The sequence below is a fragment of the Lathyrus oleraceus genome, chromosome 4 (assembly GCF_024323335.1).
Source record: "Lathyrus oleraceus cultivar Zhongwan6 chromosome 4, CAAS_Psat_ZW6_1.0, whole genome shotgun sequence".
NCBI lineage: Eukaryota > Viridiplantae > Streptophyta > Magnoliopsida > Fabales > Fabaceae > Lathyrus > Lathyrus oleraceus.
Window position 1 is genome coordinate 165,659,951 of NC_066582.1, and position 22,836 is coordinate 165,682,786.

Sequence of the window (22,836 nt, forward strand, 5' to 3'; positions counted from 1 at the left end):
ACCAGTGATCTTAAACAACAATCCCTTGTGAAAAGAAAATACTTTTCAATTACACACTCTTGATTTTACTTCACAGTTTCAATCAAGAAGACACACTCTTGATCTTGCTTCAAAGCTTTGATCAAGAAGACACACTCTTGCTTAACAGCTTTAGAGTGACAAATTACAACCACAAATCAGTCCAATTCAATCATCAATGGATGACTTGAATGACCTACAAGTCTTACGACTAAACAGACACAAACCCTAGCTCTCTCTCTATATTTCGCTCAGTCTTGGTTGTGTATTCAAACAGGTTTTCTAAGTCCCTTTTTATAGAAGCATCTAGCTGGGCTTGGACATCTTGAAAACCCTAAATCTATTTTCCAATCAAATCTTTTTATAACAGTTGTTTAGATCTCCTTGGAAAATAAGTAAATCTGGTTGTAATCCATGATTGAATGCGCCAGCTAGCCATATCTTCAATCATCCAAAGATTGCCATTAATTGTGCAATCACAAAACACCAGACATTCATACTGAATGTTCTTTGTACAGGATGTCATGACATCGGGTCTGATATCCTGGAAAAATCCTGCATAATCCAATAATTCCTTTTATAACTTCCAGCAGGTACAGCCATATCAGATGTCATGACGTTGTGTATGTCATCTGAAACAATCCTGCATGAACATGTCTTTCATCTAAGCTCCAGCAGGTACATCCAATATCAGAAGCCTTGTCATTGTATGTGGCATTCTGAAACAATCCTACATACACATGTTCTTGAACTCCAGCAGGTACATAGGATATCTCATGTTAAGACATCACACATGACATCTTGTGAACACTCTTTGTTTTACCAAAATTGCTGCCAACACTTAGAATTAACAAACTCCCCCTTTGGAAAATTTTGGCTAAAACATATATCTGTCTTTTTTGTTCACAAGGTAAACTATCAGTAGTTAAACAACATAACAGTAGTTTAATCAGCAGCAGAAGCAAAACAATTACTAGTTATGGCTACTAGTAATACACACATGCACAAGGGTACTTCTCCTCCCCCTAAATCTGTGCAACAAACACAATTACTAGTTATGGATGCAACTAGTAAGACACACAAATGCACAAGGGTACGTCTTCTCCCCCTAAGTCTTTGCATACAACAGACATAACAACTACTGAACTCCAGTATCTGTACCAGTCAGAATGTCATACTGACATTTGTTTCAACATCAACACCTGTGCACCATATCAGACATCCTTTTTGATATCTGTAACAAACAGAATTACATTCTGTTTTAGCACCTGTGCACTCCTTTCAATAATAGTTGTCCTTCTGTCCAGCCACATACAACTTCCACAAAACTTCCATATCAAGCACTTCTCCCCCTTTTTAGTCAAAATTGACCAAAGGTGACCAATTAGACAAAATAAATGTCTATTAGCCTAGCAGAGAATGTTAGATCAGATGTTATAACATTAAGCATGTTAAAACAAAAAATTTAGGAAGTACACACCATCATTAAACACAGTTGTGATAGCTGGAATAATGAACAAATCCAAGGAACTCTTTAAGAGCCCTAAATATTACATAACAGACATCAATAAGGACTGCCACAAAATAAAAAATAAACAGAAAAAAAACACCAGTCTTTCAAACAGCAAACCAGCTTCCACCAAATTTTTCAGCACTCCTCCCAGTCTTCAATTCAGCCAGGGACCATTAATCAGAAGAAGAAGAATCATCTTCACCTTCACTTGTATCTTCACCTTCACCTTCAGAGTCTTCTGAGCTTCCAGAACTTCCATTGGATTGGGATTTTGATCTTGTAGTTGAGTCCTTCCCAGCCTTCTTTACTTCTTCCCTCTCCAGGCTACAGATCAGAACTTCTAATGCTTCTTTTCTAGCCTTGGCCACCTTTATACCATTTTCCAATTCCTTGCAGGTTTCTTTTAGTTGATCAACCAAGCTCCTTTGAGATGTAGACTCCCTTTTGGCAGATGTCATGACATCATTGATATGACTTCCCTCAAACAGCTTATAATGAATGGACAAAGGGGATTTTCTCCTACTTGGAATGTCACTTGTACTCAGAATGCCTGGTTGTTGGCTCAGGATAATGCCACAAATAAGGGAGGGGAAGGCAATGGGTAACTTCACAGCATTTGTAGAAGCATGTCTAATGGTTTGATCAAATATGAACTTGCCAAAATCATAGTTAACCCTTGTTCCAATTGCATGAATGATTTTTCAAGATGGCATATTTAACACTGAGCTTTCTAGCTGATAAGTGATTCCTACTAGGCCATTCCTTAACTTGGCCAGCTGTGATAACCCTACAGACCTCATTGTCTGTAGTCTCTAGGTCTACTCCTCCATCTGTTCCTCTTCCTAGGAACTTGTTGATGACACTTGGTGAGAATTTCACACATTTTCCCCTTACAAACACCTTGCAGAAGTCCCTGCTGCTCTTTTCTTGAATATCCTCAGGAATATTAACAATAAACTCTTTTACCAACCCCTCATAGCATTGGGGTAGAGTTACCACAGTCTTCATGAGTCCAGCCTTTTTGATCAACTCAATTACCTCCTTTACCTCTACAGCTTCTTGTCCAAGCTCTCTTTCAATAGCTACTCTCCTCTGAATGACATATTTCTATTTTGCTGCCCCATCTTCCAAATGAAAGGAGATATTGTCTAGGTGCACAACATCAGCCTTGCCAGGAGACTTCTGGATAGCCTGCCTTTTTGCAGGGGAGATGTCTGGGACATCGTCTTTGACATCTTCCTCAGAGTCAGAGCTATCTCTTTCTTTCCTTTTCCTAACCTCAACTTTGCTCCAAGCTTTTGAGGGTCCTATACCTGCCGTCTTTTTCACTCTTCCTGTTCTCATTCTTGCCACACTTTTCCCTTGCCTAGTTCTCAGTTTCTCAGCAACACTAGGTTTTACAAGATTAACCAAAGGATCATCCTCCTTTTCAGAGCTTTCTTCCTCTAGGTCAATAACATTCTCCTGAGACATATTTGCTGGTTTCTTGCTAGGTAGGGTTTTACCTAGAGAGCATAGCCCTTCAGCAGCACCTTCTTTTTCTTGAATCTCCAACAGTTGAGATTCAAACTCAAATTTCAAATTGAAATTTCTCAAGTTTTCATTTAGTATGAGAGGGTTTCAATGGGGGGCAAAGCTGGCGCGCAAAGTCTTGTTCAAATGAGCACAAAGGTCATGTATTTATAGCATGAATGAATGATATTTGCACACTCTGTCCAAAATTAGCAATGTTGATGGCACGAGTGCATGGGCATGTACAAGCCTATGATACAATGCAAAAAGGTCCAAAATGATTCCAAATGAAGTATGAATGAAGCTTGAATGGCAAGGCATTGTGAAGTGAAGTTTATGCAATTGATTCTTTCCAATGATGCAGCTCTGTTAAAGCCATGCGCAGATCTAGCAAACCTCATCCAAAATGCATGAACATGGGTTCTTTGGAAAGCTTGGATCAAGGGGAACAAGTTTGATGTTCGACACTTTTTCATTTGGAGCTTGGAACATGGATAATTTTGAGGTGGAAGATTGAAATTTTCAACATGTTGAAAAATTTTCTAAGTGTCAAGCCATATATCTCAATATTCCACCTTGCTTAACTTTTTATGTGAGATTCAAATGAGAAAAGTGTATTCATAAAATTTGTAGCTCTTTCAAATTCCTTCAAATTGGTCATAAATTTCATGTCATTTGGATTTGGAATGACAGAGTTATGCATTTTTGAAGTTTGGAAAAATCACTTGTTCAATGGTATAGGTCAAAAATGACCTATAATGTAATCTCATATCACATGCTCATAAACGTTTCATTTGATTTCACTCCAAACATAAAAGTTGAAGTAGACATCTTGGATTTTATTGTGCAACTTGGAAATCTTTTATATCATAAATATTGAGCAACTTATGGCCTTGGGAAGTTGACTTTTAAATTAGGGTTTAGACAAAATGACCTATAATGTTTCAACATAGAAAATGATTTTCCCAGAAAAACTAGCTCTAGGTCTCAACATGAAAGTTGTTTGGAATGTCATTTAGAGTAAATTTTATCTTAGAATCATTTTAATATGGTGAAAATTGTAGGAGATAGGGTCTAGGGAGACCCAGTTTTGATCAGATGAATTCATCTGGCCAACCACCATCAACCAACTTACTAACCTTCAATTATCTTGACTTTCTTGGCTCATGGTAGATAATATATGCATAAGATGATGAATTTTGAAGTGTCCCTTGAGAAATTTGATCGATTGGTGAGATAGCTTGTTGGAGAAGTTACTCAAGATACCCAGCCAAACTAGGGTTTCCATGGCAAATCACCTCCAAACTCTTGAAGAAAATTTGATCAATATAACATATAGTAATCAATGGAACTCATATATGATGCTCATAACCATTCTTGGATCAATTCATAGTTGTTCTCTTTGTCATGAGGGTCTCAAACCCTAGATATGAACTTGATAGATCAATAGAGATCATGCCCTACCTACAAAAGGAGTTAGGCAAATGCAAAGACATATTTTTGGTATTTTGGTTAGTGAAACATGATAATATACAAGTATGATACAATCACAAAGTGCTTGGTGATCTCTCCCAAAGCAAACCCAATGAAAAAAAAGGGTAAGGAGGATGCCAAGGTATGATCCCAATGCTAATGCTTATGATGAAATTGCATGAGGGATCTTAGGGTAAAAACTGGGGTCTTACAACTGCCCCTATTTAAGGATATTCTAACTGAGGAGGCAAAGGTTAAAATCTTCATGTCGACTCAATAGAATGTGCTTAAATAACAACATATAGAAACAAATTTTGGTTCCTAACAGACCTCATGATGCATATGATATGAATGCAAAAGTAAATTCTTTGTGGGGAAATATTGCCACAAAAGAAAAGAAATCAGAGAGACCGAAAGTCCGCAGGAGTATAATGCATTCCGTAAGGAAAACTTACTGGGGCGACAAAGACTCTGGGGGAAAAAGGAGTTATGCGTAGGCCAGGCTACGACTTAAAACTGCTGGGGGACTAGAGGAATTCCATACAAACCTGAAAAAGAATCAGCCGGGGAACAACAACATCTGTAGGGGATACGAGCAAGTCAGGATAAAACTTAAATACTTGAATCATGCAGGGAAAGCGATTAAACTAAGCAAATGCGCACTCAACTCAACTGGGGAAGAAATAAACTTCAACACAAGAGGAGCAGAAATATATTATCTACTACCTGTTACTGGGTGAGGAGATAATAAAGATCTGACAGAGAGAACATCCGTCATCGATTAGGATGAATACATCAAGGATGACTCGCTGGGAACCAACAGAAGGTAATATTCATCACCGGCTACTAGGTAAGAATAACCTTGCTGGGGAAAAACTGCAGAAATAGGATTTACAACTACCAGTTACTGGGCAGAAGACCAAAGATGAGAATATCTATCATCGGTTAGGATGAACATATCAAGGATAAACTCAACAGAGAAGGAAATCAGTCATCGGTTAAGATGAACACATCAAGGATAAACTTGCATGGGAATGTCAAGGAGGATACCCGTCATCGGTTAAGATGAACATATCAAGGATAAACCAACTGAACAAAAAGTAGGAATTACATCTATCGAATGCTAGATAGCAGACCATCAAAGAGAAAATCCATCACCGGTTAAGATGAACATATCAATGATAGACTCTGAGAGGGGAGAAAATAGGAATTACATCTATCAATTACTGGATAGAATACCAACGAAGAGAAAATCCGTCATCGGTTAGGATGAACATATCAAGGATAGACTCTGCGGGAAAAATTAGGGTTTACAACTACCAGTTACTGGGTAAAATACCACCAAGAGAATATCCATCATCGGTTAGGATGAACATATCAAAGATTAACTCTTTGGGGAACATAATAGGGATTATAACTACCTTTTTACTAGGTAGAACACCAAGGGTGAGAATATCCGTCATCGATTAGGATGAACATATCAAGGATAGACTCAGGCAGGGGAGAGAAAGATATCCGTCACTGGTTAGGATGAACATATCAAGTATATACTTTTTGGGGAATAAAAAAAAATGAATCCACTGGGAATTCCACAACTGGGAAAATAGGGGTACTTATGCCGAGTATTGGGCAAGAAGTAACAAACTGCAAACTAAGAAGAATATTACCAGTTACTGGGTAACAAGCTCTTAGGAGGCTCAAAGAATCTATCTAGGTAGTGTAGCGGGGTATTCGTTACCTTATGGTTTATTGACTAAACCAAAAGTAAACATACAATTCGAGTCGCCACCGCACTTTTATTTGTCCAAAGGAAAGGCTAAAAAGCAAACAAAAGCCAAGTAAGAAGTTTTTCAAATGAAAAACTAATAAAAATGTCAGAGATCTAGGTAAGGGGGTTGGTTATGAAATGGGAAGGTTTTACGCACCCAAAACATCCTTAGTACTCTAAGGGAACCTCTTTTTGCAAATGTGTGTTGTAGGTTGGTATTTGTGAAAATATGTGCAAAGGATTGGGGGGATGAGAAAAGAATAGATTATATTTACAATTTTGTTGTTTGAATGGATGAACCCATTGCCTACGTACCATTATAAAGGTAGGATCAAAACCTCGTAGTTCGGGGTAAAAATCACAAAGATTGGTGAATTGATTTGACCAAAAGCCTTAAGGTCTTTTGTTATCAAAGGGAGAAAACTCAACCTAAACCAACAATCCACCATGTGAGGAAGGCTTCGACATGCTAGTGAGGGGTTAACCCTATAATAAGTATGGAAGACTTATAATCCAATCACTAAGGATGAGGTGAGATTTACATCAACCACTATGATAACTCAAACCTATGGCTAATGTTTATAAAAGTTTTAACAAAGGTGGCCATTGGAACCACAAAATCAACTTCAAGTAAGTTGTATTTATAAGTTAGATTTATTTACAAAATGAGGTCAAAGTTGGATTAAGATTCATTCACAATGAGTATTAATGGAAAGATTTTTTTGAAAAGTCAAAGGCATAAGGCCTAGGTTTCTAATTTGAAACAAAGTCAAAGTTTGCACAAAAAGAGTTTGGCTTGGGTTAGAGTGAGGAGAAGAAGAGAAGGGCTAGTCCTAAAGCATACAAAGATAAGAGAAGAGATAAAACCCTTGGAGTTCCTTTTCTTGAAATCATAGAGATGATTCAAGATGCTCATTTCCTTTGGACTCAGCAAACAACAAGCAATCACACAATATATTCAAGCTCATAGGATATCCACTTGGCCTGTCTCTCTTAACTTGGCTACTCATGACAATGGTCCTTCTTACTATCTCAAGATGGAATCCCTATCACACAAGAACAAACATCAAAAAGTTCACAACACAATAAGGGGAATGGACAAAGAATAAGTTTTGAAAAGGAAGTCCTTTGAAGTCAACTGTGACATTTAGCATTCTAAAGGCATGAGGCCTAGTTGCTCTTGAACAAATTTAGCATTCTGAAGGCATGAGGCCTAGTTGCTCTTTGAACTCCTTTAAGCATAGGTAAATCCTAATTCTAAGTCCTTTATCCTTTTTGAATTGGGTTCACACAAACAAAGACAAAACAAAACACAAGACAACAATATATTTATATACAATAATGAGCTCAAATGAGCAAAAGGAAAATGACATAAACATAAAATATGTGCTCAAGTGAGCAAAGGGAAAAGCAATATGAATAAATGAGCAAGGAGTAAATTGCATTAAAGTAAATTGCAAGAAATTAAATGCTCAAATTAAAGTTAGTAGTTAGTGAAGTTATGTTAGTTTGTCATAAGACAATTTAGCGCTATGGTAAGAAATCATAAGTGGACTAATATAGTAATCACACCTATCTGAGGTCGATCAATAAAACTATAGGCAAATAAACACAAGTTAGAGATCATGACTAGTAAGCCAGGCTCCAAAAACTTGTCATGCCAAAAGAAAAGAGGAAAGGCCTTGTATGGACTTTAGGTTTTTTGCTTGACCAAGAAGCAACCTATCTTGGACACAAACCAACTCACTTGATCTTGGATCAAGTTGAGTTTGATTTGGATCAAAGAAGGTTAAGCCTCCCATTTGTCAAGACCAACCACAAGACATTAACTCATTGGCCAAAATAAAAAGAAATGAGATGAAGATGAAATGGATAGAAAGAGAAATAAAGTGTCAAACACAATTGGTCAAAAGTGAATCAAATCATCATCAACCAATGCTAAACAGAAGAGAAATGAAGATCACAAGTCAACAAGTCAAACATATTTTTTTGGTATTTTTTGAATTAAAAATAAATGCAAAAGTAAAATGGACAAAATATGGTCAAACCTCAAATTCAATTCAAATCAACTTCAACAAGTCCAATTAAATTCTCATAGGTCTAACATGGTCAAACAAGCTTTGACAAAAAAATTCAACAATTTTTGAAATCAGAAACTATTTTAAAACAATTAAAAACAATAAAAATAACACAATATGAATTAAAATCTCAAATCAATTAAGAAATTGAAGAGACTATTTTTCATTGACTTATCATGATCCATATGTGTTAAGAAAATATTTTTGGATTTTTCAAATATCAAAAAGTATTTTAAAATGAATAAAATCTATTAAAAACCAAATAATTCACAAAAAATATTAAATGAAGTCACAAAAATAATTAAAAATCAAAATATGAAACTAGATTTTTCAAGAAAATTTTTGACATTGGTCTCATATTTTTGTGACTTCAAATAAAATATTTATGAATTTTTGAAAATAAAAGGAATTAAATGGAATTAATCAGAAAATAAGAAAATAAGGAAAAACCAGCGCGCTTGGATCATTTCATTAAATGACGTGGCCATGATCTAAGGGTTCAGAGGCGCGGACACACCATGATCCTTGGTCAAACGCGCAACATATGGAATTAAAATAAGTCAATGCAAGCAAGGGCCAGGATTATAACGTTTGAACATCATCCAAGGGCCCAGAGGCTCCCACATGGGGATTGTGGTGGAAACTACCATCTTCTCCGGCCAGACAACTAATTCCGGCCACCACGCGCAGGGATTCAAACTTTAATGAAAATAAACAAGCAAGGTATCAAAATGAAGCTGAGGTGATATACATCACCCATGTAACCATGGATTCTCCTCAATGTTCCTATTTAAAGAGAAACATGAGCTTGAAGATCATGGTGTTTGATCTGAAATGGCATGATTTATGAAATTAAGACCACCACTGGCCTGCCTCATGCTTGAGGACTTCAGAAAACAGTTCAAACCAAAGAAATTCGCATCATATAGCAAGATCTAGATCAAGAAAAATTGAGGTTTTACCTCTGAAATGCAGCTTCAAACAGCATGAATTCTCCAAGCTTTTGATCCAATCCTGATCTGGAAATGTAATGATGATGCAAGGCTAAGGAATTAAGACTTGAAGATCAACTAATGATGTTGAAATTCAAGCTTGAAATTGAAAATGAAAACTGAAATTCCTTTAGGTGAGGGTTTGGTTTTCAATCCAGCAGCGTTTCAGATCTCCTTCAGGTTGATTTTTGAATGAGCATGAGCTTCTATTTATAGCTGGAATGGATGCAAGGTGGTGTTTTGCTCGTGTGTATGAAACTTGGATCCTTCATGCATGGGCCTGTACAGGCGCGTGCAAAGCCAAAGACAGAATGGAAATGCATGCTGAGATCAAATGGAGTTGAATTGGATGTGTAATTGGAGCTGCATTTGCTTGTACGTGAAGTTTTGATGTGAAATGCAAAATTGAACATAAACATTAAGCTCTTCGGAACTCACACATGGAAAATCCAAAAATCGTCATGTGAGAAATGGTTGGAAAGCTCTTGGAATAAGGAAGAAAAGTCATGTTGGGAAAAAATTCATTTGGAGTTTGGAAATTTATGAAAACTGGCTGTGAAGTTTGGGGTACAAAACATGTCTAGGTTCCCTTTGAAAATTTCAACAAAAGCAACCACTTTCAAGCCTTTCTGTTTCAATGATGCAAGTCTCAAATGGAAAAACCTCTAGCATCAAAGTTGTAGATATTTTGAAGGTGATCAATTTAGAATTAAATTTTGCATCATTTGGTTTTTTCATGAGAATGTTATGGGCACTTGAAGTTGGACATTTTTCAAATTCAATGGCTTTGGTCCAAAGTGACCTATAATGTTTTGTATTATCACATGTGTTTATTTTAGGATTATGAAATTTTGTCCAACATAACAATTTAAGTATACATATTAAAATTTCCAATTCATTTGGTCTCACCTCAAAATCATAAATAATAAGGAAGTTAGGTCCTTGGGAAGTTGACCCAAAATTAGGGTTTCAGTCAAAATGACCTATAATGTCTTGAAATGAATGATGACCTTCCAAGTTTCAAATGGATTTTTGATGAACATGAAAGTTGTTCATATGGATCTTAAAAACATGTTTTCTCTTGGGGTCATCTTCATTTGACAAACACATCACAAGTTGTGTCTCAGTGATCCTCAGTTTAGTCAGATGACTTGACTGGTCAACTTCTCAAGGCCAAACTTCAAATCTTGATGAATGAATGATTGAGGATACTCAAATAAGCTCATATATGCATAAAATGATGAATGAAAGAACTTCCCTTGATTTAATTTGATCATGGGTTAAGGTTGCTTCATGAGCAAGGCACAGTCAATGCACAATTGAATTAGGGTTTCCTTGGGAAACAATCCTCAAGCCCTTGGGTTATCTTGATCAAATTGGAAAATTTAGATACTTGGGAGACATATATGATTATTAAGAGCTTTGTGGACCATTGTCATTCTTTTTCTCATCTTCATCTAGCCACTTCATTGAGCTTAGGAGCCTCCTAGGAGCATTGGAGCACATGATCACTTGAGCTTCAAAACAAAAGAGTTAGTGACATATTTTTGTGCTTTTTGTTAGTTAAACAAGTAAGAAAAGCAATAATATACAATAAAATCATGCTTGGTGGTCTCAAACCACTCACATAAGTCCCACCCCTAGGGCTAAGGAGTCACACATGCTATGATCCTTGAGGCAATGGATTGAGCAAATTATATGATGCCATGAAGGATCTTAGGGTAAAAATTAGGGTCTTACACATTGGATTTAGGGGATTGATGAAATGTACATTCCATCTCCCAAAATAAATGAATGATATTAATTTGGTAAAACTCCTCCCTTGACCAATTTGTGTTTTGATCCATTCCCCTCCCACTTCATCTCATTCCCCTTCTTCATTCATTCATTTCATTTGGCCTATGATGTCTCAAGATCCTAAGGCTAGTTGATTGAAAAATTAACATAATAATGGATGAGATTAGGCCACCCCTTTTGCATATTCTTTTTGTGTGTGGTATGTTTCATGAGCATAGTCCATTATACTATATCTCTAACATGCATTAACACCAAAATTCTATTGCCCGACCTCAAATAGTTGTGACTTCTACATAAGTCCAATTACGATTGCTTAACATAACGCTAAATTTGTGACATAAAAGGCATAAGCATTCTAGTTAGTGATATTGTAAGTCTCCCCTCTTTCATGGTATTGTGTGGAAACTTGGCCTTTTTTCCTTCTTTGGAAGATGTCTTAGTTCAAGGATCCATGCTTGTGATAAGTAGGTTGAGTGTTCTCCTAAGAATGTCTTAAAATGAAAAGCAAAACAATACTAACTTCTAACCTATTAACTACTAACTTTTAATTTCAAGCCCTTTACTTTAATGCCATTCAATTCTAGCTTTTATACATTTGTCATTGCTCATATCATTCTAATTATTAATGTTAATGCAATTTTCACTTTGTCCACTTCGACCATATTATGTGATATACTTTTTTTGTGTATGCTTTGTTCATTTATGTGGTCTTTGACCATTAATGTACATAATAACAACAAAAAACCCGTAAAAAACTTTGTGTGGACTATTGGCTTGATCTTGGACAAATGGACTTAGAACTTAGGCAAAATTCCTATGCTAAAGGACTTGGCCAATTCCAACTTATTGATAAACCAAGTGCTTGAAATTTGAAACTTCATCTGATACATCATTCAAGATCTCTCTAAGTTCATCTTGTGAAGCTGTTATTTTGAACCTGTGACTTATGGAATTCATCTGTTACATGGGCTACTTTGAAGAAGATCATGGAATGGATAAGCATTGGATGTGGCCATCTTTATTTGATGCTTTGCTCTTCAAGATGATATAATTATTCATTTGTGTGTTGCTCAATTCTAAAAGTCCAAGGGAATTCTGGGTTTCTATTGACATTTTTGTCTATTGGATTGCTACCTATTTGGTCAGATCTCTTCAACTCTAAACTTTTAATTTTGTACAAAGGATAGTCTCTTCATCTTCTCCCTATTTCTTTAATTTCAAAATATCTCCCTCCTTTTTTTCAAAACCTTCTTTGATTGAACGTATTTTTTTCTAAACTTTGACCACTTTGTAAAAAGATAGAAACTTTGGCCTTATGCCATTGCATTTTGAAACTTATTTTCTTAAATCAAACTTGTTAATAAACTTAAATATATTTGACTTGAACTTTCAAAAAAGCCAAAAAGAACTAACTCATTCAAACCACTTTTAGGCCTTTGTGCCTTTCAAACTTAATTTTTGTTAAAATCAATGCATCCACTTTGAAATTTGTATCACGAACTACAAGGTTTTGATCCCTCGTTTTTATGTTGGTACGTAGGCACAAGACCGAAGGTCTTGTCAAACACAAAAATATAATTAATTAATTCTTTTCTCATCCCCCCATTCTATTTGTTCGTAAACATAACTTTATACCAAGTACATATGCACACAAAAAGGGCTCCCTAGGAGTACCTAGGACACTTTGGGTGCTAACACCTTCCCTCTGTGTAACCAACCCCCTTACCTGTAATCTCTGACATTTTATTAGTTTTGATTTGAAAACTTCTTACTTTTGGATTTTGTTCGTACTTTTTCCCTTTTCCTTTGGAAACAATAAAAGCGCGGTGGCGACTCTTGTTATTTGATCTTTAGCTTACCCATAGCTTAATGATCATGAATTTACCACTACAGAAATTAAGTGGCGACTCTGCTGGGGAGTAGTCTCTAGTGGGTTTTGTAACACCCCGATAATAATAAAATAATTATTTGAATTGAGTTAATAATTTAATTATTAATTTAATTAAATAATTGGAAATTTTATTATTATTATTATTTTTTTTGAATTATTATTATTTTGGAATAATAATTATTATTTGGAAAATATATATAAGTTGGAATTAAGGAAAAAAGTCCCATTTGGAGTAAAAAGGTTTCTACGTGAAAAACAGAGAAAATCGTGAAAAGGGAAAGGGCAGAGAAGAGGAGAAAGGAGCTGAAGAGCAAAGGTTGAAGAACGGAAAGGCTTGAAGCTCAAAGATTCGCCGGATTGTTAAGGTAAGGGGGGTTTATCGTCGATTAATGGGTATTTTGGGATAATATGTCATGGGTAGTGATAAGCCGTTAATTTGACCCTAATTGGGATTTGGAATGCTGAAAATTTGTGATGAATAGGTTGAGTGAAAACCGTAATCAAATTGATAATTGTGTGTGTAATCAAACCGATAAATTGGTGATGAATGGCGACGAGTAAGTTTGAGTGGGAAGGGTCTGGAATGGGCACATGAGATCCCTGCCCAAAGAAACGCGTCTGGTGAACTGTCATGTTCGCCTAGCGAACATAACCTTCGCCTAGCGAAGGAACGCGCCTCAACCTCGCCCCAGCGAGATTGAGAGGTTTTGCTACTGTAATGTTCGCTGTGGACTCGCTGGAGCTTCGCCTAGCGAGTGAGTGCTAGCTGTGTTTTTCACCAAAACAGAATGAGTTCGCTATTACCTTCGCCTTGAGCTCGCCTAGCGAATTAATTTACCAATTTCCTGGAGCTGTTCGCCTTGAGCTCGCCTAGCGAACCAGAACTTCGCCACTGCCTCGCCTAGCGAGCAAGGCAGAAGAAGTGTTTATGCATGTGTTGCTGAGGTGTTTCATACATGTGTTGAGGAAGTGTTTTATACATGTGTTGATGATGTGTTGATACATGTATTGATGATGTATGATGATATGCAAAATGTTGTGAATGTATATATATGCATGTATTTGTGAATGGACTGTTGTATGGCTTAGAGTGTGAGCATATGTCCATTGTGAGTTGTTGTTGATGCTGCATTGCTTGATGATTAGTGTGCATGGCATAGCCTGTGGGGCTGTAGCTAATTCCCATTGTGAGGAATTGGTGAGTGAATCGTTGTGAATTGTTGTTGATGTTTGCATGCTAGATGATTAGCTTGCATAGTCTAGCCTTCGGGGCTGTAGCTAATTCCCATGGTGAGGAATTAGTGAGTGAGTCACTAGGTCTCAAATGAGTGGGACTAGTGAGCTTAGTAGCCGTATCTGGAGGGATCGGTGAGCTTGAACTATATGTTCAAGAATAGTCGGTACCGCATGTGTAGAGTCTCATTGCATAAAAATATGTATGGCGTATAATATGAATGGATGTGTTCCAATATTATACGTGTGTTGTGTTGTTGTTAAGTAAGATTTGAGATTATACTGGTATTGTATATTGATGTTGAGTATGATGTTTAAGCCAATGAGCTATTACTGAATGTGTATTGCAATTAGGGTGATTGATGTGTTAATTACTTGGCATTACATGTTGTTTTATAATGCTTATTATATTGATTGAGGAACTCACCCTTACAACTATTTTTCAGGTAACGAGAAATGAGTTGAGTAGGAGTAAATGCTTGAAGTCTAGTGTAGTCTCCCTAGTGGGTCATGCTCTGATAGATGTAACATCGGGCGGGAACACTTTGATTATTATTGTTGTTGTGGTTGAACTAAATTACATGTGATGTTACATGTTTTGCATGATTGAGTTGATCTCTATCCGCTGCGTAATTGTGCAAATACCTTATATTTAAATTAAATAAAAGAGCATGATTGTTATATTGTTTAAATGGTGTGGAATGTTGGTGTGACACCCTTGGTGCACTATTACTCTGATTATATATTTATTATTTTAATTAATTTTTGGGGTATTTTAGAAGGGTGTTACATTAGTGGTATCAGAGCATAGTCGGTCGTGTCGAGTCGTAATTATTCTGTTTTCCCTGTACGGGATAGGAGTTGTGTAACCCTATCAGTACTTATTGTTTTAGTTGTTGGGTTTTCAGAATAGAGATGGCTGGAAGAGGTAGAGATGATGCTGCGATTGCTGAGGCTCTGGGTATGCTAGCTGGAGTACTTGGAGGGAATCCGAATGTTGTGGGAATGGGAGCTGCTCGTCAACTGAGTGAGTTCCAGAAGAACAATCCTCCAATGTTCAAGGGAGCATACGACCCAGATGGTGCTCAGAAGTGGTTGAAGGAGATTGAGAGAATCTTCAGAGTAACTGAGTGTGCTGATAACCAGAAGGTCAGGTTCGGTACACATATGCTGTCAGAGGAAGCTGATGATTGGTGGGTTGCTACCCGCATTGAGTTGGAATCTGCTGGGAATGTTGAGATCACTTGGGCAGTGTTCAGAGAGAGATTCCTGAGGAAATATTTTCCAGAGGATGTTAGGGGAAAGAAAGAGATAGAGTTCTTGGAATTGAAGCAGGGTCACGGGTCTGTTACTGAGTATGCTGCTAAGTTCACAGAGCTGTCGAAGTATTATACTCCCCATAATGAGGCTGCTGGAGAATTTTCGAAATGTGTGAAGTTTGAGAACGGGTTGCGTCCTGAGATCAAGCAGGCTATTGGATATCAGCGGATCCGAGTGTTTTCTGATCTGGTTGACTGTTGCAGGATTTTTGAACAGGATTCCAAGGCCAGAGCTGAGAGCTATCAGCAGAGGGTTGATAGGAAAGGCAAGAATCAGATTGATCGTGGAAAACCGTATGCAGCTGGCAAAGGTTTTCAGAGACAGAGTGGGATGAAGAAGCCTAGTGGGGGAGACTCTAGTGCTCCTGTTAAGTGTTACAGATGTGGTCGGGCTGGACATCGTGTTCATGAGTGTACCAGTGCTGAGATGAAGTGTTTCAAGTGTGGAAAAGGTGGTCATTTGGCTGCAGAGTGCCGGTTGAAGACTGTGACTTGTTTCAACTGTGGAGAGTTGGGTCATATCAGTCCGCAGTGTCCTAAGCCGAAGAAAGAGAATCAGTCGGGAGGCAAGGTTTTTGCTTTATCGGGTTCTGAGACTTCTGCAGATGATCGTTTGATCCGAGGTACGTGTTATATTAATGGCTTTCCTCTTATAGCTATTATTGACACAGGTGCTACTCATTCTTTTATATCTTTGGATTGTGCTGTGAAACTTAAGTTAGAGATATCTGAGATGTTGGGTAGTATGGTGATTGATACTCCTGCGAAGGGTTCAGTGACTACTACTTCAGTTTGTTTGAGTTGTCCTTTGAGTATTTTTGGTAGAGACTTTGGGATAGACCTTGTGTGTCTTCCATTAGTGCAGATTGATGTTATCTTGGGTATGAACTGGTTGGTGTTTAACCGAGTTTCTATTAATTGTTGTGATAAGACTGTGATATTTCCTGAGATTGAGGAGGGAAAGAGTCTGTTTCTATCAGCCAGGCAAGTGAATGAGGAAGTAGCTGATGGGGCAGAGTTGTTTATGCTGTTAGCGACTTTGGAGGCTAAAGATAAACTGGCGATTTGTGATCTAGCCGTGGTGTGTGATTTTCCTGATGTGTTTCCAGAAGAAGTGAATGAATTGCCGCCAGAGCGTGAAGTTGAGTTCTCGATTGATTTGGTACCTGGTACTAGGCCGATATCGATGGCTCCGTACCGTATGTCTGCTGTTGAGTTAACTGAATTGAAGAGTCAGTTGGAAGATTTGTTGGATAAGAAATTTATTCGTCCGAGTGTGTCACCGTGGGGTGCACCAGTGTTGTTGGTTAAGAAGAAAGAAGGTACTATGAGGTTGTGTGTGGACTACAGGCAACTGAATAAAGTGACGATCAAGAATCGGTATCCTTTGCCGAGGATTGATGATTTGATGGATCAGTTGGTTGGTGCGAGTGTGTTCAGCAAGATAGATTTGAGATATGGGTATCATCAGATACGTGTGAAAATTGAGGATATTCAGAAGACTGCTTTCAGAACAAGGTATGGACATTATGAGTATTCTGTAATGCCTTTTGGTGTGACTAATGCGCCTGGAGTATTCATGGAGTATATGAATAGGATTTTCCATCCGTACCTAGACCAGTTTGTTGTGGTGTTTATTGATGACATTTTGGTGTATTCGAAATCTGAAGAAGAGCATGCTGAGCATTTGAGAGTGGTTTTAGAAGTTCTACGAGAAAAGAAGTTATTTGCTAAACTCTCTAAATGTGAATTTTGGTTAGAAGAGGTTAGTTTTCTTGGGCATGTGATTTCAAGAGGTGGTGTTGCTGTTGATCCTTCTAAGATAGAGGCGGTGTCTAAGTGGGAAGCTCCGAAGTCGGTTGCTGAAATTCGAAGTTTCCTTGGTTTGGCTGGTTATTATAGGAAGTTCATTGAGGGATTTTCTAAGTTGGCGTTACCGTTGACGATGTTGACTAGAAAGGGGCAAGCGTTTGTTTGGGACTCAAAATGTGAAGAAGGTTTCCAAGAGTTAAAGAGAAGGTTAACTACTGCTCCTATCCTGATATTACCGAGTTCGTCGGAACCATTTGAAGTTTACTGTGATGCTTCATTGTTGGGTTTGGGTGGTGTGTTGATGCAGAATAAGCAGGTTATAGCTTATGCTTCGAGACAGCTGAGGGTTCATGAAAGGAACTATCCGACGCACGATTTAGAGTTGGCAGCTGTAGTGTTTGTTTTGAAGTTGTGGAGACATTACTTGTATGGATCAAGATTTGAGGTTTTCAGTGACCATAAGAGTTTAAAGTATTTGTTTGATCAGAAAGAGCTGAATATGAGACAGAGGAGATGGTTAGAGTTTCTGAAGGATTATGACTTTGGTTTGAATTACCATCCGGGTAAAGCAAACGTGGTGGCTGATGCGCTGAGTCGGAAATCATTACATATGTCTATGTTAATGGTTAAGGAATTGGATTTAATTGAGCAGTTTAGAGACTTGAGTTTGGTGTGTGAGAGTACTCACAACAGTGTTAAATTGGGAATGTTGAAACTAACAAGTGGTATTTTGGATGAGATCAGAGAGGGTCAGAAATCTGATGTGCTTTTGGTTGATAAGTTGACTTTAGTGAATCAAGGTCAAGGCGGTGAATTCAGAGTTGATGAGAATGGTATTTTGAAATTTGGTAATCGGGTGTGTATTCCGGATGTTGCCGAGCTTAAGAAGAGTATTCTTGAAGAAGGACATCGTAGTGGTTTGAGTATTCATCCTGGAGCTACGAAGATGTATCATGATTTGAAGAAGTTATTTTGGTGGCCGGGAATGAAAAGAGAAATTGCGAGTTTTGTTTATTCTTGTTTGACTTGTCAGAAGTCAAAGATTGAGCATCAAAAGCCGTCTGGACTAATGCAACCGTTGGCTATTCCAGAGTGGAAGTGGGATAGTATCAGTATGGATTTTGTTTCGGGTTTACCGAGAACAGTTAAGAATTTTGAGGCTATTTGGGTGATTGTGGATAGATTGATAAAATCGGCTCATTTCATTCCGATCAGAATGGATTATCCGTTGGAGAGGTTAGCTGAATTGTATATTGAGAAGATTGTAAGTCTACATGGTATCCCGTCGAGTATTGTTTCGGACAGAGATCCTAGATTTACATCGAAGTTTTGGGAAGGTTTGCAGAAGGCTTTGGGAACTAAGTTGAGATTAAGTTCTGCATATCATCCGCAGACTGATGGTCAGACTGAGAGGACGATTCAGTCATTAGAGGATCTTTTGAGAGCTTGCGTTTTGGAAAAGAGAGGTGCTTGGGATTGTTATTTACCTTTGGTTGAGTTTACCTACAACAATAGTTTTCATTCGAGCATTGGTATGGCACCGTTTGAAGCTTTGTATGGTAGGAGATGTCGGACACCGTTATGTTGGTATGAGTCCGGTGAGAGTGCTGTGGTTGGACCGGAGATTGTTCAACAAACTACGGAAAAGATTAAGATGATTCAGGAGAAGATGAGGATTGCTCAGAGTCGTCAGAAGAGTTATCATGATAAGAGGAGGAAGTCACTTGAGTTCCAAGAGGGAGATCATATGTTTCTTCGTGTCACTCCGATAACTGGTGTTGGTCGAGCTTTGAAGTCGAAGAAGTTGACACCGCGATTTATTGGCCCTTATCAGATTTTGGAGAGGATAGGGGAGGTAGCCTATCGTGTCGCTTTACCGCCGTCGCTTGCAAAATTGCATGAGGTTTTTCATGTGTCTTAGTTGAGGAGGTACATTCATGATCCGTCGCATGTAGTCCAAATAGATGATGTACAGGTGAGAGATAACCTGACTGTTGAAACATCACCTATGAGGATCGAGGATCGAGAGTTGAAGCAGTTGCGGGGTAAAGAGATTGCCTTGGTGAAGGTAGCTTGGGGGGGGCCAGCAGGTGGCAACGTGACTTGGGAACTGGAGAGTAAGATGAAGGAATCTTATCCAGAGTTGTTCGCTTGAGGTATGTTTTCGAGGACGAAAACTCTTTTAGTGGGGGAGAGTTGTAACACCCCGATAATAATAAAATAATTATTTGAATTGAGTTAATAATTTAATTATTAATTTAATTAAATAATTGGAAATTTTATTATTATTATTATTATTTTTGAATTATTATTATTTTGGAATAATAATTATTATTTGGAAAATATATATAAGTTGGAATTAAGGAAAAAAGTCCCATTTGGAGTAAAAAGGTTTCTACGTGAAAAACAGAGAAAATCGTGAAAAGGGAAAGGGCAGAGAAGAGGAGAAAGGAGCTGAAGAGCAAAGGTTGAAGAACGGAAAGGCTTGAAGCTCAAAGATTCGCCGGATTGTTAAGGTAAGGGGGGTTTATCGTCGATTAATGGGTATTTTGGGATAATATGTCATGGGTAGTGATAAGCCGTTAATTTGACCCTAATTGGGATTTGGAATGCTGAAAATTTGTGATGAATAGGTTGAGTGAAAACCGTAATCAAATTGATAATTGTGTGTGTAATCAAACCGATAAATTGGTGATGAATGGCGACGAGTAAGTTTGAGTGGGAAGGGTCTGGAATGGGCACATGAGATCCCTGCCCAAAGAAACGCGTCTGGTGAACTGTCATGTTCGCCTAGCGAACATAACCTTCGCCTAGCGAAGGAACGCGCCTCAACCTCGCCCCAGCGAGATTGAGAGGTTTTGCTACTGTAATGTTCGCTGTGGACTCGCTGGAGCTTCGCCTAGCGAGTGAGTGCTAGCTGTGTTTTTCACCAAAACAGAATGAGTTCGCTATTACCTTCGCCTTGAGCTCGCCTAGCGAATTAATTTACCAATTTCCTGGAGCTGTTCGCCTTGAGCTCGCCTAGCGAACCAGAACTTCGCCACTGCCTCGCCTAGCGAGCAAGGCAGAAGAAGTGTTTATGCATGTGTTGCTGAGGTGTTTCATACATGTGTTGAGGAAGTGTTTTATACATGTGTTGATGATGTGTTGATACATGTATTGATGATGTATGATGATATGCAAAATGTTGTGAATGTATATATATGCATGTATTTGTGAATGGACTGTTGTATGGCTTAGAGTGTGAGCATATGTCCATTGTGAGTTGTTGTTGATGCTGCATTGCTTGATGATTAGTGTGCATGGCATAGCCTGTGGGGCTGTAGCTAATTCCCATTGTGAGGAATTGGTGAGTGAATCGTTGTGAATTGTTGTTGATGTTTGCATGCTAGATGATTAGCTTGCATAGTCTAGCCTTCGGGGCTGTAGCTAATTCCCATGGTGAGGAATTAGTGAGTGAGTCACTAGGTCTCAAATGAGTGGGACTAGTGAGCTTAGTAGCCGTATCTGGAGGGATCGGTGAGCTTGAACTATATGTTCAAGAATAGTCGGTACCGCATGTGTAGAGTCTCATTGCATAAAAATATGTATGGCGTATAATATGAATGGATGTGTTCCAATATTATACGTGTGTTGTGTTGTTGTTAAGTAAGATTTGAGATTATACTGGTATTGTATATTGATGTTGAGTATGATGTTTAAGCCAATGAGCTATTACTGAATGTGTATTGCAATTAGGGTGATTGATGTGTTAATTACTTGGCATTACATGTTGTTTTATAATGCTTATTATATTGATTGAGGAACTCACCCTTACAACTATTTTTCAGGTAACGAGAAATGAGTTGAGTAGGAGTAAATGCTTGAAGTCTAGTGTAGTCTCCCTAGTGGGTCATGCTCTGATAGATGTAACATCGGGCGGGAACACTTTGATTATTATTGTTGTTGTGGTTGAACTAAATTACATGTGATGTTACATGTTTTGCATGATTGAGTTGATCTCTATCCGCTGCGTAATTGTGCAAATACCTTATATTTAAATTAAATAAAAGAGCATGATTGTTATATTGTTTAAATGGTGTGGAATGTTGGTGTGACACCCTTGGTGCACTATTACTCTGATTATATATTTATTATTTTAATTAATTTTTGGGGTATTTTAGAAGGGTGTTACAGGTTTAACCTACTTTTTGTGTGTATATATTTGTATATATGTGATGTTTGTATATATGTATGTGGGATATAATCTGCTTGTTGTGCTTGGTGATCTCTGAGTGGTGAGATAAGTTCTAACCCGAACTTGAGTGCAATTAAGATAGGAGGATGGTATAGTCATGTTCGACTTGTGTAGAGTAGTCCTTAACAACTTGGCTTGAGACCCATCTGCTCAGTGGAGACTCTTTTGGATTTGGGAATGTCACACAAGTATTTGTGGTTAGGCATTACTATCTCTAATTAGGTCCGAGAAGTTAAGGACCTAGAAACATTTACCCCCTTTTGGCCTATTTAGGACGTAGTGCAGAAACTGTTCAAGTGTAGACTTGATAGTAGTTGTTACGCGATACTACACTCAGACGAGTTTCTCTTGAGAATATTATGGGTCCATTAGTCAGTCATCTTAACCTGTAATATCCGATAGATGGAATTAAGACTCTGGGAACTTTTTAGAACATGATCTAGAGGTTTTTATCCTTAGTTCACTCCTTTGGGATGGTTCTTACCCAGACTCCATGCTCGTACCTTGTGATGCGGTGTTTCGCAAGTATACGAACGCGTTAGAGTAATATAAAAGATTGTCGAATCCACAGAGACCAAGTGTCAATCTATCGTTATCTATTGTTATGGTATTTATCAAAGGCAATCGAAATAGGTGTTTTTTGGAGTGTGCAATGAAAAGTAAAGTATTGAAATAAAGATATAATTAATAAAGACAGGGTCGAATGTAATTCACGTAATTAATTAATAATTTAAGTACTTGCTAATAGAGCTACTTATGGGCAGTGTTTCCTACTTTGAAAAGAACTAATTTAACAGGAACTGTCGCTTTCGCGTATTCAAAACCGAGTTGTACTCCCTAATCAAACCCTCTTATTGTCACTTATAAAAAGGCGCGCATTGCGTTAGAGTAGTAAACCTATTTTTAAGAAATATAGTATCTTAACTAAGTTGAAAAGTATTATAACCTGGATTTCTTAACCAAAAGAGATTCTTACGAACCAGACTCTAAACTTATAAACGCGTCCGAAAATAGTTTTAAAATCTCTTTTCTTCTTAATGTTAAAATCTCCTAATGAACTAAACAAAGCGCTTTCGCTGTTTTTGAAATAGTTAAAAACAATTAAGTTTAAAAAGACGTTGGACAGCTTTCGATCTTACCCAACGGAATTGAAGTGCGGGAAAACTTAATTTGAAAGTTAAAATAGCCCTTAA